The sequence below is a fragment of the Balaenoptera acutorostrata genome, chromosome 14, assembly GCF_949987535.1.
Source record: "Balaenoptera acutorostrata chromosome 14, mBalAcu1.1, whole genome shotgun sequence".
Taxonomy (NCBI): Eukaryota; Metazoa; Chordata; class Mammalia; order Artiodactyla; family Balaenopteridae; genus Balaenoptera; species Balaenoptera acutorostrata.
In genome coordinates, this window is record NC_080077.1 from 44177607 (window position 1) to 44197141 (window position 19535).

Below are 19535 nucleotides of genomic sequence, written 5' to 3' on the forward strand. Positions count from 1 at the left end.
ATTTATAGTCAACCTGAGAACTAGGTGTAGAATGTGTAGGAATGCTTTTTCTTTATCAAGGATATCTGAGGTCAGTCAGGAGGAAAAACTCACAAATGGTCTTTTACTCTAAGTATTAATTAATGTAAACCATATTTCAGAAAATTACTTGAGTTATGAACATTTAGAAGTATTTATTTTTTTGTCATTGAGTAACTTTGATTTAGTCCTAATACAATATGCTGTGTATCAGCTTCCAATTCACCAAGCAATTTGGAAAAGTCTTTTCCCCAGAATTCACCCACATAGGATATTGTTCTGTTTATTAAATTAAAAAGATTATTTTATTTAAGGGATTTTATAATTAACCTTTTTAAAAAAATTTTAGCTGAAAGGTATTATTGCAAATTACCATGTGCTGTTGGTGCTAAATATTTGTCTGATCACAAATCTTTTTCAGGTGTATTTTGAGAGCTACATTCATGGTCGTGGCAGCCAGGAGAATGCACCCCTCAGCTCTCCAGCAGGAAGGAACATAAGGGACTGAAGGCCCTCCATCCTCTGCACTCTGGTCATCCCCACATTAACGCACAGGCTCTGCCTCACGCTGCTGCCAGCCAGGGACTGAGCATGGCAGAGAGTTGACTCCTTCACTTTGGCTTGAAGACTACCTGACGGTCTTGCCAGACTCCTTTAGGATTGCGTTATGGTCTCTAGGTCACTTTCACCCATCCTTCCTTCTTTCATTTACCTGGGGTCATGCCTGCATCAGGGGCTGGTTGCCTTCCAGCCTCCTACCAACCCCAGCTCCCACCCTGTTTTTCCTCACCAGCACTGCCCCTAGTAAGTCTGTTCTATAGCTGATCCGTTTTTGGTCTTGGTGTCTGCTTCTTGGAGGACCCAGACTAACACAAGTGGACCAGGAGTGAGATCTGAGAAAACAGGTTAATAGCAGATTAGGAGCTGGTTCATCTCCCTCCCAAAGGATGAAGAGGATGACATCCTGGCCGGTAAGTGGTGTACATATAGGCCTTGGCACAAGGTTATGGCTCAGTTACTAGATATTTCACAGATGGTGTGCAGAAAAGAGTTATCAAAGCAGGCCTGAACCTGTTATCCTTAGAAAGGCCTGCTTTTGAGGTTCACCTGTGGCTAGTGTCCAGCAGTTTGGACTTCACGAGTGTTCCCCCATTCCCTAATTGATAAGAGTGGTTTACTGTGCCTGAAATGTTTGTGCAGACAATAGGGTTTATGCTGAACACCTGCTTTCCTTTTGGGAATCATGGATTTTGGTACATGCTAGGCAAAGAGTGCCTACTTGACTGGGCACAATAAAAACCCTGGACTCCTATGCCCAGGCTCAGGCCAGCTTCCTGGTGGACAGTACTTTATACATATTATACATCATTGCTGGAGGAATTAAGCTCATCCTGTGTGACTCCATTGGGAGAAGACTCTTGGAGCTCGTGCTCATTTCATCTGCACTTTGTTCACGTGCCTTTTCCCTTTGCTGATTTTGCTTGCTTGGTGTTCTTTCTCTGTAATAAATCACAGTTGTGAGTACAGGTCTATGCTTAGTCCTGTGGGCCCTTCTAGCAAGTTGCTCAACCTGGGGGTGGTCTTAGAGACCCCAGAAACAGGTGGTAACTTAGGCAAATATCCCCATGGAGAGGAATTCTCTAGAAGTTCAGTGAGGCAGGCGTTTGATAAATATGGAAAGGACAGTGTCTACAAAAACACCAGAATTGGCTGGTTACTGCTTGGTTGTATTGATGACCTATAGAAGGATAATGAGAGACTGAGGGATGTTATCAGGCTGTTAATACTGAAATGTGAGAGCCAAAGGACCTCTGGGGAGCTCATAAGGAGGCCTTTTCTCCTGCAATGGAAGGATTGAAACAGCCGAGATTCAGGCTGAACATCTAATTGTTACAGTCACAAAGCTTCAGAGACTTGACTTAAATGTTCAGCCACATTATATTTTGTGAAAATCAAGGTGCTGGTAGGGAAAACCTAGAACCTTGAAACATGCCATGGGGACACCTGGATGGATGCCCCTGAAGATGCTGACTCTGCAGTCCCTACTGCATCCTATAGTCTTGCAGAAGCAGCCCAGCCTTCCCTAATCAGTCACCTCTGCTTATGCTGGAAGATGCTGCAGAGGCTGCTACCCACCACTCCTCCTCCCACCCTTTTCCCCCTCTCCCCCGCAGCCCAAGACAGTAACTGCCACTCTCCTCTCTCTTTGCTGCTAGGCCTATAACTAGGGTTAAATCCTAGCAAATCCTGGCTGCAGATGTGCTGGGCCTGGTAAGGGAGAAGAAAGACCACACATCAAAAAAGGTAAGATTTGGCTAGCGTATCCTGGCAGAAGCCAAGGAAGTGTTACTGGGATTAGATTTTTGACAGTGCTTGATAAAGGGCTAAACTCTCCAGTTGAAAGAAAGGATTCAAATTGGAAAAAATCCAGCAAAAAGTTCTTTATGAGGAACATACCTAAGGATACAGAAAGTTTGAAAGTGAAAAGATAAAGAAGATACACTAGGCATATATTCTCCAAAGGCAAGCTGAGATAGTTACATTCATATCAGAGAGAATAGACTTCAAGGAAAAAAAAAGCATTATCAGGCATGGAGAAAGCTACTTATATTCTTTTTTTTTTTTTTAAATTATAGTAGGTTTACAATATTGTTTTAGTTTTCAGGTGTACAACAAAGTGATTCAGTTACATATATTTTTTCTTCAGATTATTTCCTATTACAGGTTGTTACAAGATATTGAATATAGTTCCCTCTGCTATACAATAAATCCTTGTTGTTTATCTGTTTTATGTATAGTAACTTGTATCTGTTAATTCCATACTTCTAATTTATCCCTCCCCACTCCTTTCCCCTTTGATTTACCATAAGTTTGTTTTCTGTGTCTTTGAGTCTGTTTCTGTTTTGTAGATAGATTCATTTGTATTATTTTTTAGATTTCATATTTAAGTGATATCATATAATGTTTATCTTTCTATGTCTGACTTCACTTAATATAATATTCTCTAGGTTGTTTCATGTTGTTGCAAGTAGCAATAATTCATTCTTTTTTATGGCTGGGTAGTATTCCATTGTATACATATACCACATCTTCTTAAACCAGTTGTCTATTGATGGATCTTGGGTTGTTTCCATGTCTTGGCTATTGTAAATAATGCCGCTATGAACATTGGGGTGCATGTATCTTTTCACATTAGAGTTTTCATCTTTTCTGGATACATGCCCAGGAGTGGGATTGCTGGATCATATGGTAGCTCTACTTTCAGTTTTTTAAGGAACCTCCATACAGTTTTCCATAGTGACTGCACCAATTTACATTTCTACCAAGAGTATAGGAGGGTTTCCTTTTCTCCACGCCCTCCAGCATTTATTATTTGTACACTTTTTGATGACATCCATTCCGACTGGTGTGAAGTGATACCTCATTGTGGTTTTAATTTGCATTTCTCTAATAATTAGCAAAGTTGAGCATCTTTTCATGTGCCTGTTGGCCATCTGAATGTCTTCCTTGGGGAACTGTCTATATCTTCTTTGGAGCAATGTCTACTTAGGTCTTCTGTGCATTTTCTGATTGGGTTGTTCGTTGTTTTGATATTGAGTTGTATGAGCTGTTTGTATATATTTTGGATACTAATGTCAGTCGGATTGTTTGCAAATATTTTCTCCCATTCCATATGTTGTCTTTTTCTTTTGTTAATGGTTTCCTTTGCTGTGCAAAAGCTTTTAAGTTTGATTAGGTCCAATTTGCTTATTTTTGCTTTTATTTCTTTTGCCTTGGGAAACTGATCTAAGAAAATATGGCTACAATTTATGTCCAAGAATGTTTTGTCTATATTCTCTTCTAGGAGTTTTATGGTGTCATGACAAACCATTTTGAGTTTAGTTTTGCATGTGGTATGATGAGAGGTTCTAATTTCACAGATTTACATGTAGCTGTCCAGCTTGCCTAGCACCACGTGTTGAAGAGACTGTCTTTTCTTCATTGTATATTCTTGCCTCCTTTGTTGTAGATTAATTGACCATAGGTGTGTGGGTTTATTTCTGGGTTCTGTGTTCTTTTCCATTGATCTATATGTCTGTTTTTGTACCAACACCACGCTGTTTTGTTTACTGTAGCTTTGTAGTATTGTCTGAAGTCTGGAATGATTATGCCTCCAGCTTTGTTCTTTTTCCTCACAGTTGTTTTTTTTTTTAAATTTTATTTATTTATTTACTTATTTATGGCTGTGTTGGGTCTTCGTTTCTGTGCAAGGGCTTTCTCCAGTTGCGGCAAGTGGGGGCCACTCTTCATCGCGGTGCGCAGGCCTCTCACCATCGCGGCCTCTCTTGTTGTGGGGCACAGCCTCCAGACGCGCAGGCTCAGCAACTGTGGCTCACGGGCCTAGTCGCTCCGCGGCATGTGGGATCTTCCCAGACCAGGGCTCGAACCCGTGTCCCCTGCATTGGCAGGCAGATTCTCAACCACTGTGCCACCAGGGAAGCCCCTCACAGTTGTTTTGACATTTCTGGGCCTTTTGTGGTTCTGTATAAATTTTATTATTATTTATTCCAGTTCTTTGAGAAATGTCATGGGTATTTTGATAGGGATCCCATTAAATCTGTAGATTGACTCCCTCTTGCAAGAGCACGGGAATCACAATTAACTGCTGAACAATCATGTCAGGAAGACACTGGAACTCAGCAAAAAAGATACCCCACATACAAAGATAAAGGAAAAGCCACAATGAGACAGTAGGAGGGGCGCAATCACAATAAAATCAAATCCCATAATCGCTGGGTGGGTGACTCACAAACTGGAGAACAATTATACCACAGACGTCCACCCACTGGAGTGAAGGTTCTGAGCCCCACGTCAGGCTTCCCAACATGAGTGTCTGGCAATGGGAGGAGGAATTCTCAGAGAATCAGACTTTGAAGGCTAGCGGGATTTGACTGCAGGACTTCGACAGGACTGGGAGAAACAGAGACTCCACTCTTGAAGGGCACACACAGGGTAGTGTGCACATTGAGACCCAGGGGGAAGGAGCACTGACCCCATAGGAGACTGAGCCAGGCCTGCCTGTTGGTGTTGGAGGGCCTCTTGCAGAGGTGGGGGGCAGCTCTGGCTCATTGCGAGGACAAGGACACTCACTGGCAGCAGAAGTTCTGGGAAGTACTCCTTGGGATGAGCCCTCCTGGAGTCCACCATTAGCCCCACCAAAGAGCCTGCAGGTTCCAGTGCTGGGTCGCCTCAGGCCGAACAACCAACAGGGAGGGAACGCAGTCCCACCCATCAGCAGAGAATCGGATTAAAGTTTTAGTGAGATCTGCCCACCAGAGCAACACCTAGCTCTACCCACCACCAGTCCCTTCCATCAGGAAGCTGGCACAAGCCTCTTAGATAGCCTCATCCACCAGAGGGCAGACAGCAGAAGCAAGAAGAACTACAGTCCTGCAGCCTGTGGAACGAAAACCACATTCACAGAAAGACAAAATGAAAAGGCAGAGGACTATGTATCAGATGAAGGAACAAGATAAAACCTCAGAAAAACAACTAAATGAAGTGGACATAGGCAACCTCCCAGAAAAAGAATTCAGAATAATGATAGTGAAGATGATCCAGGACCAAAGAAAAAGGAGGCAAAGATGGAGAAGATGCAAGAAATGTTTAACAAAGACCTAGAAGAATTAAAGAATAAACAGAGATGAACAATACAATAACTGAAATGAAAAATGCAATAGAAGGAATCAATAGCAGAATAACTGAGGCAGAAGAATGGATAAGTGACCTGGAAGACAGAATGGTGGAATTCACTGCCACGGAACAGAATAAAGAAAAAAGAATGAAAAGAAATGAACACAGCCTAAGAGACCTCTGGGACAACATTAAACACACCAAGGTTCGCATTATAGGCGTCCCAGAAGGAGAAGAGAGAGAGAAAGGACCTGAGAAAATATTGGAAGAGATTATAGTCGAAAACTTCCCTAACATGGGAAAGGAAATAGCCACCCAAGTTCAGGAAGCACAGAGAGTCCGAGGAACGATAAACCCAAGGAGAAACACACCAAGACACATAGTAATCAAATTGACAAAAATTAAAGACAAAGAAAAATTACTGAAAGCAGCAAGGGAAAAATGACAAATAACATACAAGGGAACTCCCGTAACATTAACAGCTGATTTCTCAGCAGAAACTCTACAAGCCAGAAGGGCGTGCCATGATATATTTAAAGTGATAAAAGGAAAGAAACTACAACCAAGATTACTCTACCTGGCAAGGATCTCATTCAGATTTGATGGAGAAATCAAAAGCTTTACAGACAAGCAAAAGCTAAGAGAATTCAGCACCACCAAACCAGCTCTACAACAAATGCTAAAGGAACTTCTCTAAGTGGGAAACACAAGAGAAGAAAAGGACCTACAAAAACAAACCCAAAACAACTAAGAAAATGGTCATAGGAACATACATATCGATAATTACCTTAAATGTAAATGGACTAAATGCTCCAACCAAAAGACACAGGCTCACTGAATGGATACAAAAACAAGACCCATATATATGCTGTCTGCAAAAGACCCACTTTAGACCTAGGGACACTTACAGACTGAAAGTGAGGGGATGGAAAAAGATATTCCATGCAAATGGAAATCAAAAGAAAGTTGGAGTAGCACTACTCATATCAGATAAAATAGACTTTAAAATAAAGAATGTTGCAAGAGACAAGAAAGGACACTTCATAATGATCAAGGGATCAATCCAAGAAGAAGATATAACACTTACATATGCATCCAACATAGGAGCACCTAAGGCAAATGCTAACAGCTATAAAAGAGGAAATTGGCAGTAACAATAATAGTGGGGGACTTTAACACCTCACTTACACCAATGGACAGATCATCCAAAGTGAAAATAAATAAGGAAACAGAAGCTTTAAATGACACAATAGACCAGATAGATTTAATTGATACTTTTAGGACATTCCATCCGAAAATAGCAGATTACACTTTCTTCTCAAGTGCACATGGAACATTCTCCAGGATAGATCATATCTTGGGTCACAAATCAAGCCTTGGTAAATTTAAGGAAATTGAAATCATATCAAGCGTGTTTTCCGACCACAACGCTATAAGATTAGAAATAAATTACGGGAAAAAACCCATAAAAAAACGCAAACAATACGTTAACAATGGAGGCTAAACAATACATTACTAAATAACCAAGAGATCACTGAAGAAATTAAAGAGGAAAATCAAAAAATACTTAGAGACAAATGACAACGAAAACACGACCATCCAAAACCTATGGGATGCAGCAATAGCAGTTCTAAGAGAGAAGTTTATAGCAATACAATCCTACCTCAAGAAACAAGAAAAATCTCAAATAAACAATCTAACCTTACACCTAAAGGAACTAGAGAAAGAAGAACAAACAAAACTGAAAGTTAGTAGAAGGAAAGAAATCATAAAAGTCAGAGCAGAAATAAATGAAATAGAAATAAATAAAACAATAGCAAAAATCAATAAAACTAAAAGCAGATTCTTTGAGAAGATAAACAAAATTGATAAACCTTTAGCCAGACTCATCAAGAAAAAGAGGGAGAGGACTCAAATCAATAAAATTAGAAATGAAAAAGGAGAAGTTACAATGGACACAACAGAAATACGAAGCATCACGAGACTACTACAAGCAACTCTATGCCAATAAAATGGACAACCTGGAAGAAATGGACAAATTTTAGAAAGGCATAACCTTCCAAGACTGAACCAGGAAGAAATAAAAAATATGAACAGACCAATCACAAGTAATGAAATTGAAACTGCGATTAAAAATCTTCCAACAAGGGCTTCCCTGGTGGCGCAGTGGTTGAGAATCTGCCTGCCAATGCAGGGTACACGGGTTCGAGCCCTGGTCTGGGAAGATCCCACGTGCCATGGAGCAACTGGGCCCGTGAGCCACAACTACTGTGCCTGCACGTCTGGAGCCTGTGCTCCGCAACAAGAGAGGCCGCGACAGTGAGAGGCCTATGCACTGCAATGAAGAGTGGCCCCCGCTCACCGCAACTAGAGAAAGCCCTCGCACAGAAACGAAGACCCAACACAGCCAAAAATAAAAAAAAAATAAAAAAAAAATCTTCCAACAAACAAAAGTCCAGGACCAGATGGCTTCACAGGTAAATTCTATCAAACATTTAGAGAAGAGCTAACACCCATCCTTCTCAAACTCTTCCAAAAAATTGCAAGGGAAGGAACACTCCCAAACTCATTCTATGAGGCCACCATCACCCTGATACCAAAACCAGACAAAGATACTACAAAAAAAGAAAATTACATACCAATATCACTGATGAATATAGATGCAAAAGTCCTGAACAAAATACTAGCAAACAGAATCCAACAACACATTAAAAGGATCACACACCCTGATCAAGTGAGATGTATCCCAGGGATGCGAGGATTCTTCAATATACGCAAATCAATGAATGTGATACACCATATTAACAAATTGAAGAAGAAAAACCATATGATCATCTCAATAGATGCAGAAAAAGCTTTTGACAAAATTCAACACCCATTTATGATAAAAACTCTCCAGAAAGTGGGCATAGAGGGAACCTACCTCAGCCTAATAAAGGCCATATACGACAAACCCACAGCAAACATCATTCTCAATGGTGAAAAACTGAAACCATTTCCACTAAGATCAGGAACAAGACAAGGATGTCCACTCTTGCCACTATTATTCAACGTAGTTTTGGAAGTCCTAGCCACAACAATCAGAGAAGAAAAAAAAATAAAAGGAATACAAATTGGAAAAGAAGAAGTAAAACTGTCACTGTTTGCAGATGACATGATACTATACATAGAGAATCCTAAAGAAGCCACCAGAAAACTACTAGATCAGTGAATTTGGTAAAGTTGCAGGCTACAAAATTAATGCACAGAAATCTCTTGCATTCCTATACACTAACAACAAAAGATCAGAAAGAGAAGTTAAGGAAACAATCCCATTTACCACTGCAACAAAAAGAATGAAATACCTAGGAATAAACCTACCTAAGGAGGTAAAAGACCTGTACTCAGAAAACTATACGACACTGATGAAAGAGATCAAAGATGACACAAACAGATGGAGAGATATACCATGTTCTTGGATTGGAAGAATCAATATTGTGAAAATGAATATACTACCCAAAGCAATCCACAGATTCAGTACAATCCCTATCAAATTACCAATGGCATTTTTCACAGAACAAGAACAAAAAATCTTAAAATTTGTATGGAAACACAAAAGACCCCGAATAGCCAAAGCAATCTTGAGGGAAAAAAAACAGAACTAGAGCAATCAGACTCCCTGACTTCAGACTATACTACAAAGCTACAGTAATCAAAACTATATGGTACTGGCACAAAAACGGAAATATAGATCAATGGAACAGGATAGAAAGCCCAGAGGTAAACCCACACACCTATGGTCAACTAATGACAAAGGAGGCAAGGATATACAATGGAGAAAAGACAGTCTCTTCAATAAGTAGTGCTGGGAAAACTGGACAGCTGCATGTAAAAGAATGAAATTAGAACACTGCCTAACATCATACAGAAAAATAAACTCAAAATGGATTAAAGACCTAAATGTAAGACCGGACACTATAAAACTCTTAGAGGAAAACATAGGAGGAACACTCTTTGACATAAATCACAGCGAGATCTTTTTTGACCCACCTCCTAGAGTAATGGAAATAAAAACAAAAATAAACAAATGGGACCTAATGAAACTTAAAAGCTTTTGCACAGTGAAGGAAACTATAAACAAGACAAAAAGACACCCCTCAGAATGGGAGAAAATATTTGCAAACGAATCAGCAAAGGAGTAATCTCCAAAATATAAAAACAGCTCATGCAGCTCAATATTAAAAAAACAAACAACCCAATCAAAAAATGGGCAGAAGACCTAAATAGACATTTCTCCATAGAAGACATACAAATGGCCAAGATGCACATGAAAAGTTGCTCAACATCACTAATTGTTAGAGAAATGCAAATCAAAACTACAATGAGGTATCACTTCACACCGGTTAGAATAGTCATCATTAGAAAATCTACAAACAGCAAATGCTGCAGAGGGTGTGTAGAAAAGGGAACCCTCTTGCACTGTTGGTGGGAATGTAAATTGATACAGCCACTATGGAGAACAGTATGTAGGTTCCTTAAGAAACTAAAAATAGAGTTACCATATGACCCAGCAATTCCACTACTGGGCATATACACAGAGAAAACCATAATTCAGAAAGACACATGCACCCCATTGTTCATTGCAGCACTGTAGCCAGGTCCTGGAAGCAGCCTAAATGCCCATTGACAGACAGATGGATAGAGAAGATGTGTTACATATATACAATGGAATATTACTCAGCTATAAAAAGAAATGATATTGGGTCATTTGTAGAGACGTGGATGGACCTAGAGCCTGTCATACGGAGTGAAGTAAGTCAGAAAGAGAAAAACAAATATCGTATAATAACGCATATATGTGGAACCTAGAAAATGGTACAGATGAACCGGTTTGCAGGGCAGAAATTGAGACACAGATGTAGAGAACAAACGTATGGACGCCAAGGAGGGAAAGTAGAGTGGGGGGCTGGGGGGATGAATTGGGAGATTGGGGTTGACATGTATACACTGATGTGTATAAAATAGATAGTTAATAAGAACCTACTGTATAATAAAATAAGTAAATCTGTAGATTGCTTTGGGTAGTATAGCCATTTTAGCAATATTAATTATTCCAATCCAAGAGCATGGGATATCTTCCCATTTCTTTGAATCATCTTCGGTTTCCTTTATAAATGTTTTCTAGTTTTCTGCTTATAGGTCTTTCACCTGCTTGGTTAAATTTATTCCTAGGTTTTGGGTTTTTTGGGTTTTTTGATGTGATTTAGATGGGATTTTTTTTAACTTCCTCTTTCTGATATTTCATTGTTCGTGTAAAGAAATAACAACAGATTTCTGTATATTAATTTTGTATCCTGCTACCTTCACATTCCAATGTGAAAATAATTCTAATCTTGTATATGCCAATTTAAACTAGCTTCAAAATTTATAAAGTAAAAATAGAACCATAAGAAAATTATAAAAGTCTCTCACAATAGTGGAGATTGCAAGAAAACTTTCAAAGAAACTAGGAGAGAAGGAAGATTTAAACAGCAAAAGTAACAAGATTGTTTTAAAGTTCAAGTTAAGAGGGTATTTGGTTATAAAAGAAAGCCTTAGCCTTTAAGTAGGATGATAGATGAATGGACTATAAGAAGGAAAATTAGATACACGAAATGTGAAACAGACAACTAAAACTTAGACTCTATGCTTTGGAAAGGTAAAATTTGCAATTTGCTAAAATGCCAGCAGGGGGCAGAAGATTCCAAATGTGATATTTTACTGCCACCTATTGTTAGAGCTGGAAGGCTTTATAAAGATTATCAAATAAAATACTCTTTATTATGAGGATGAACAAACTGAGGACTAGGAAAGATGTTACTTTCCAGGGTCACACAGCTAGTAAGTGTCAGAGGCAGAACTCAAATCCATCTCTTGGTTCATCTTTAATAGGCCATATTCAAAGAGGGAAAAAGAAAATACAGATGAAATTGTTCGTTTTTCAGTCTTGCTCTCCCAATAATTATTTTTATTTTTCTTAAATGGTGCAAGGTTTGATGAAGCCTAGGATTGATTCTGTTTTGATTTTTTTTTTAATTAATTAATTTATTTATTTTTTGGCTGTGTTGGGTCTTCACTGCTGCACGTGGGCTTTCTCTAGTTGTGGCCAGCAGGGGCTACTCTTTGTTGTGGTTCACGGGCTTTTCATTGTGGTGGCTTCTCTTGTTGTGGAGCACGGGCTCTAGGCGTGCAGGCTTCAGTAGTTGTGGCTCGCGGGCTCTAGAGCGCAGGCTCGGTAGTTGTGGCACACGGGCTTAGTTGCTCCGCGGCATGTGGGATCTTCCCGGACCAGGGCTCGAACCCGTGTTCGCTGCATTGGCAGGTGGATTCTTAACCACTGCGCCACCAGGGAAGTCTAACTGTTTTGATTTTTTTAAATGATGGTTGAGCTGGATCTGGATTTCAATAGAAATAGTTTCTTCGTAGTTGAGTGACTGTTAGAATGCAAGAACTTCTCAAGTTACAAGTAGAGTCCTCGATCCTTGAGACTGTAGCATTCCCCCTCCCCATACACACAAATGTTCTGTGTGTGTGTGCCTACGGTCCCCAATTCTTCAGTAAGCAATGTTTGTGACATTCAGGGAAGTGTCATTGTCACTAGGTGCCTTCCTATTGTCATCCTCACCATTGTTAAGGGCATTTTTACCTCTGCCTATGGCTATAACAAGTGGATTATCACCTTCTGAAAGTGGGAAAATAGTAGAACTAAAAAAAAATTAAAAACTGATTTTTCAGGGGAAAAAGACAAACTGTTGGCTATACCAGTCATGAAAAGGAGAGTACTAAAGGCAAATGCACAAAATGGGAAATAAGGGAGAAATAGCCATAAAAGCAGGGGGAAGTAAAAGGATAATGAAAGACTGTTTTGTTCAATTCCATATGAATAAATTTGAAAACTTTTCTAAGAGAATACAGTCTACCAAAACTGAAGTTTTAAAATCTAAACAGATTTCCCTAGGAAAAAAATAGAAAAAAATTGTCAGATTGCTGCCAACCCTGCCAAATTACTCCAATATATAGTTTCACAGGGCAATACTACTAAACCTTTAAAGGGCAGATAATTCTAATGCCTAGCAAGCAAGGAACCTAGGAAGAGAAGAAAACTTCTAAATTGTTTTTGTCAAGCTAAAAAAAACCTGATAAGGATTGACACAAAGAACAAAATGAAAGGGTATCTTGAAAAAGAATATTAATGGAAAAATTCTAAATAAAATGTTATCACTGTGAATTCAGCAGCACTTTAATAGACTCATGCACCATAATCAAATGTTTAACGTTAGGGCATCTAATGGTATAATTAATCATTTGGCTGGGTCTAGAGAGGGATCCTAGGGAAGAAAATCATTTGCTTCTAATTCCATAGATGCTGAAAAGGCATTGGTCAAATTCAATACCCATTCTTGGTGAGGGGAAAAAAGGGACATAACCTAATAACATATACCCCAACATAATCTATGCCCCAAAGCTAGCATCATGTTTAGTAGGGAGATACTAGAAGCATTTAATATGGCACTAGAGGAATTAAATGTACATATAAGTATTATAAAAGAGGTTGCATCAGCACTATTTGCAGACATTATGATCACATTCCCAAAAAACTAAATCAACTAAAAACTACTAGAAGTAAGGAATTTAGTAAAGGAGCAGTATGTAAACAAATCAATCAGGACAAAAAATTAATTATATATTAAAATATATATGCCTGTAACTGCTAATACCAACATAGTGCTTATCATGGGTCAGGCACTGTTCTAAAGGTTTTACGTGTATTAACTCTTGCAATGTTCACCATAACCCCATGAGGTATATATTATTATGATCTTCATTTAGAAATAAGGAAATGGAGTCAGAGAGAGGTAAAATAACATTTTCTTGGTCACACAACTAGAGCAGAATTTGAACCCAGGCAGGCTAGTCCCAGAATTCATGCCTTTTTCCACTAGGGCCATAGTGGTTCTTGATATATAAAAGGAGGGGTGTGGGATCATTTACAATGACAACAAAAAACACCTAAGCATAAATTAAACCAAAAATGTGTATTATTACATGAAGACCATTTAAAATGCCCTGAAAGGATGCAGAAGAAGGCTTGAACAAATGGAAAGGGTTATTATAGAAACTAAAAATTCCATTAGAAAAAAGAATGGGAGATAAAGCATATGAAAATTCTAGGCTTAGATCGCTCTTGGAAGAAAGAGGACAGGTAATTAGAAGGGCTTGGGATATTAAGGGAGAATTCTTTACATTTGTGAGAGATTTGAACAAGTTTATAGGTTGAGAGGAAGATACCAGTTCAGAGGGAGAAGTTGAAAATAAGGAAATGGAAATAATTGGAGGGAAATCAGAGGTGAGGGAGAGGCAGTGGGCGAAGGTTTCAAACACCTTTTCCATCGACACAGGATGGAAGGACTGGAGTAGATACAGCTTTTCGTGGGAAGAGGGATGGGCAGGTGGTTGTAGGATCTGGTTTTAGTGACTTTCTAGGTGAAGCAGGTGGCAAGATCTCAGAGCAAAGGGAAACTGCAGAGTGGCATTGCTTTGGAATAGCTGCTGAGAGAGATGGAAAAAGAAGTGGATCCAAGATAAGTGAAAGGGTTGAGGAGTAATGAGCCCCAGGTAAACTGGAAACTGGGAGTTGGTAAGAGCCCCTGTGTGAATAGTTACGCAGTGTTTTTCTGCTGCAGTGATGGAGATGTGAAGATGGTTTCCTGAAGGGCGCTTACGTTGTCGGGGCCTCAGGTTTGGCAGTCCAGGAGAGACCATAGAATGAAAATGCTCACACTAAAACAGTTCAAGTGATGGATGGGGATGGGGAAGAAGAGGCAACTGAAAAAGCTTAGCAGCCAGAGGAAAATGATGGGATCTAGGCATTAAAGAAATTAAGTTAAATCTCTTAATGAGATCAATGAATAAATAGGATAAAAGGTGAGGAATCAGAAGAATTGGAGGTTTTGAGCAGAGACAGAATTATTATTAAGATTTCAGAGCTGGAGTTCTTGCTGATAACAAGTGTGGACGTGTGTGGAGGTGGTTTAAGTGAACTGCAGGTTTCTAGAGTAAATGTCAAAAAATCATAAAAGTGACCATGTTGGACACTGAACTGTTCAACATGATTAATAGAGGAAAAACAGAGAAGAACTGAGCTAGGTGACAGTCCTCAGTCAATGGGGAAAATGGCTTGGAAGATATTAGGTGACACACGGAGAAGAAAATGTGGTAGAGCTAGCCGGCACGAGTATCATAAAGGCAGAGAGTTTTGCATGGGGCTGAAGGAGAGAGTGGATGGGGAAGTGGGAATCGGGAGGAAGGTGTGCATTGTGGGATGGTTGAAGAGAAAAGGCAGCCTCCACTTGAAAAGGACTAAAAGAAATGGTGTTGCAAGACAATTTAGACTTCACATTGGGCAGAAAGAAAAGGAGGCAGTATTTATTGATCACCTCTTTATGCAAAACACTGATATAATTAGTCTTCACAACAGCCCTTTTATAATCCTTTCCACTTTAGGGATTAAGAAGTGGGTTTAGAACTCACCAGTGTTAAAAGATACACTGAGGCATATTAAAATTTTAAAGAGTTTATTTGAGCATTTATGGATTCTAATTGGGTAGAGACAAACTGGAAGTAGTTAGGAGCACTCCACCAAAGGAGCCAGAAGAAAGACTTAGAGAAAGTATGGAAAGTATGGAAGCAAAGAAAGGAAATTATTTGATTGGCTAGAGCGTAAAGACTAGTTCGCTATTTGTGATTGGTTGTCCTTAGGTTTCCATTTCATAACCTTGAGTTTTTTTTTTTTGTTTTTTAAAGACATACACAGGTTCATTTGTTACATTGTGTTTTTTTTTCAATGTCTAGAGGTGACATTTATAAATTTATTTATTTATTATGTTTGGCTGTGTTGGGTCTTCGTTTCTGTGCGAGGGTTTTCTCCAGTTCCGGCGAGCGGCGTCCACCCTTCATCGCGGTGCGCGGGCCTCTCACTATCACGGCCTCTCTTGTTGTGGAGCACAGGCTCCAGACGCGCAGGCTCAGTAGTTGTGGCTCACGGGCGTAGTTGCTCCGCGGCATGTGGGATCCTCCCAGACCAGGGCTCGAACCTGTGTCCCCTGCATTGGCAGGCAGACTCCCAACCACTGCGCCACCAGGGAAGCCCCATAACCTTGAGTTATTTACAGGCTTAGATTTTGGTTTGCTTACCTAGGCTGCCATGGCATTAGAGCCACATCAGTCTCATGTCCTCCTTGTTTAATTTAACACCCGTATAATGTGCCTGAAATCATGTATTTAAAAAGATCAGGGGCTTCCCCGGTGGCACAGTGGTTGGGAATCTGCCTGCCAATGCAGGGGACACAGGTTCGAGCCCTGGTCTGGGAAGATCCCACATGCCGCGAGCAACTAAGCCCGTGCGCCACAACTACTGAGCCTGCGCGTCTGGAGCCTGTGCTCCGCAACAAGAGAGGCCGCGATAGTGAGAGGCCCGCACACCGCGATGAAGAGTGGCCCCCGCTTGCCACAACTAGAGAAAGCCCTCGCACAGAAACGAAGACCCAACACAGCCAAAAATAAATATAAATTAATTAATTAATTAAAGAAACGTTTAAAAAAAAAAAAAGATTAAATCCCAGGTTAAACCTGAGTTCTATATGGTTGTAAAGCCTGTGCTATTTGCAATAAATATGATATCTTCTGTCTGTTGGGGAGGTATCATTCCAAGATGGCAGACTAGATAAGAAAAACTGTCTATGAATTTCCTGGGTAAAATAAAATCAGAATTCTTTAAAAGGCCCAGCTAATCTTAAGAAATAAAGGGAAATACCCAGGTATCAGAATCAAAGAAGAAACTGACAAGTAGAGTGACAAGCACTGACTGGAGCTGAGGCTCTGGGCATCCTGGGGTTGGGGAGGGTTTCAGTTCCTTAGACGCTGGGTATTTAACCTCCAGGAAGGGATAGGAGACAAGATTTGCGGTTAGGCATGGCAGGAACAGTGAAAGAGTGAACCTGAAAAAATCTGCCCAATAAGACAACGAAGGATGAATGAATGACCCTGGGTGACAAGGGCAGTCTCCCCTGAGGAATTAAAACCAGAGGGCTGTGCTGCACACAGGCTTGGGTCTAAACTTTCAGTGTAGTCTAGGAACCACCAATCCAAAAGTTAAAATACAAACCGGTGCAGGTTGGGTGATACTCCTGGTATTAGGGTTGCCAGATTTAGCAAATAAAAATTATAGGACATGAATAATTTTTTAGTATAAATCTGTCCCATTGCACAGAACATACTTGAACTAAAGAATTATTTGTTTTTTATCTGAAATTCAAACTTAACTGGGTATCCTGTATTTTATCTGGCAGACCCACCTGGTGTACCTGACAGATACAAATTCGAAACCCCTCAGAAAGGACATTATCATGAAGTTTTCACAAGGAGGAAAAAGCCCTGCTGAGGGATGGCTCACAATCAAAAGTCTGAGACCACACAAAGACACAAACCATCACAAACAAGAGTCGGTAGAAACAACAAACAGGACAGAGCCTCAAGAACTTCTGCTTGTTCATTCTCTGAGCAAATACTTCTTGAACACTGTCCTAAGTGCTGGGAATATGCAGGGAACAAAACAGACAAAAGTCATTCCCCTCATGGGATATGGCTAGTGGGAGAGTCAGATAATAAGCAAGAAAATAAAACTGTGCTGGATTAGCGACACATTAAGGAGAAAAGTAAAGTAGGAAAGGAGATAGAAAATGTGTTAGAGGAGAAATGTGCAGTTTTCTGACAGGGAGAGGAAGGAAGAGGTCATGGAGGTTTCAGTGGAGTACAGACTTGACAGAGGTAAAAGAACAAGCCGTGCAGCTATCTAGGGGAAGAGTTTTCCAGGAAGAGAACAGCAAGTGCAGAGTGTGTCCCTGGCACATGTAGGTGACAGCCAGAGGGCCCACGTGGCTGGCATGGGGTAAACAAGGTGGGAGAAGTGGGAGATGAGGTCAGAGAGGTGACAGCACGATGGGGGGTGCAGATCACAGATTTGTCCTGTCCAACACAGTAGCTACATGTGGCCATCTACATTTAAATAAATGAAAATTCAACAAAATTAAAAATTTATTCCTCAGCCACCCCAGCCACATTTCCAGTGCTCCACAGCCACACGTGGCTGGTGGCTACCCTACTGAGCAGCTCAGAGCGTATTTCCATTCTTGCAAAAGTTTTACTGGACAGCGTTGACAGAGCCTTATAAATCACTGCACAGACTTTGGCTTTTACTCTAAAAGAGATGAAGATAACAGAAAAATCAAAGAGAATGTAAAATTAGTAGGTTTCAAATGATTAAAAGAAGGAATCAAAGCCAAAGAAAATACCAAGATAGTGTAGAAAAGGGAAGACTTGAAAAAGAATCAGTAAACCCTCCAGAAATTTTTTAATAATTGACATTAAAACCTCAATGAGGGGCTTCCCTGGTGGCGCAGTGGTTGAGAGTCTGCCTGCCAATGCAGGGGACACGGGTTCGAGCCCTGGTCCGGGAATATCCTACATGCCGCGGAGCAAATGGGCCCGTGGGCCACAATTACTGAGCCTGCGCGTCTGGAGCCTGTGCTCCGCAACAGGAGAGGCCGCGATAGTGAGAGGGCCGTGCACCGCGATGAAGAGTGGCCCCCCGCTTGCCACAACTGGAGAAAGCCCTCGCGCAGAAACGAAGATCCAACACAGCCATAAATAAATAAATAAATAAAACTTAAAAAAAAAAAAGTTTAAAAAAAAACACCTCAATGATTAAACAGCCGATTAGATAGCAGGATTGGGAATTAGTAAACTGGAGTGTAATATGTAATCTTATACAGTGCTTCATGTGGGCCAGACAGTGCTCTGAAAGCTTCATTTAATCTTCATAACAGCCATAGGTAGGGGGAGAGTATTTTTTTTCCCCCAGGTAACAAGCAAGGAAACAGGTGCAGAGAAGTTCTGGTGCCTTGTCCACCATGTACTCAACAACTGTGCCATGTTGTCTTTCAGGAATTGACCTAGAACGCAGCACAGAACGATAAAGAGGTGGAAAATAAGAGGGATGAAGAGACATGGGGGATAGAATGAGAATGTCCAACGAGCATTCAACAGGAATTCCAGGACTGAATAAAGAAAACAGCAAAGAGGCAAGTAGTAGTGGAAAAAAGGGGCTGAGACTTTTTCACAGTTGATAAAGATGAATGAATCCTAAGATTCTAGAAGCACAAGTCCCAAGTGAATACAAATGAATTTATAGCCCAACACAAAGTGGTAAAATTGCAGAATACCAAAAAGCAGAGTGAAAAATCTTTAAAGCCTCTAGGGGAATTTATTCCCAGAATAGGGAGAGGCTGGGCAAGAGACCCATAGTGGGAGATGAGAGATCTGTAGCGGGCCATGAACGCAGCAGTGTGGCTTTGAGAAGGGCACTGGGTGACTGGATGGGCTGTTTTGGGGCAGGGACTGCTAGCTGGGCTGTATTCAACCCTAGCTTCTCATTAGTGGCACTCAGCTCCTCTCAGTTCCTGGCAAGAGCCTAGGCATGTGCTCTCTCTTAACTCAGGTAAGTACAGGGTGAGCACTGCTCTCAGAACCTTAGTAAATATTTGGTGCATGAATGAATGCAAGAGAAGCATTTTGAGAATAGTGAGGCCAAGCTGGTGGCTATACTTGGATTGCTGAACTGATGATGTATGTATTTATGAAAGGCCTTGTGGTGATGTTTTTTGTTTTTTTAATTTTATTTATTTATTTTTAGCTGTGTTGGGTCTTCGTTTCTGTGCGAGGGCTTTCTCTAGTTGCGGCGAGCGGGGGCCACTCCTCATCGCGGTGCA

The 19535-nt window shown here is 40.5% G+C and overlaps 1 long non-coding RNA gene across 1 annotated transcript; it reads left to right on the top strand.

Annotated features, from left to right (window-relative positions):
- The first annotated feature begins 385 nt into the window (after positions 1 to 385).
- On the top strand, positions 386 to 18844 carry LOC130704761 (uncharacterized). Its single transcript, XR_009005233.1, has 3 exons — positions 386 to 989; positions 2235 to 2322; positions 18712 to 18844. It is a non-coding gene; the product is annotated as an uncharacterized LOC130704761 (long non-coding RNA).
- The last annotated feature ends 691 nt before the right edge of the window (positions 18845 to 19535 follow it).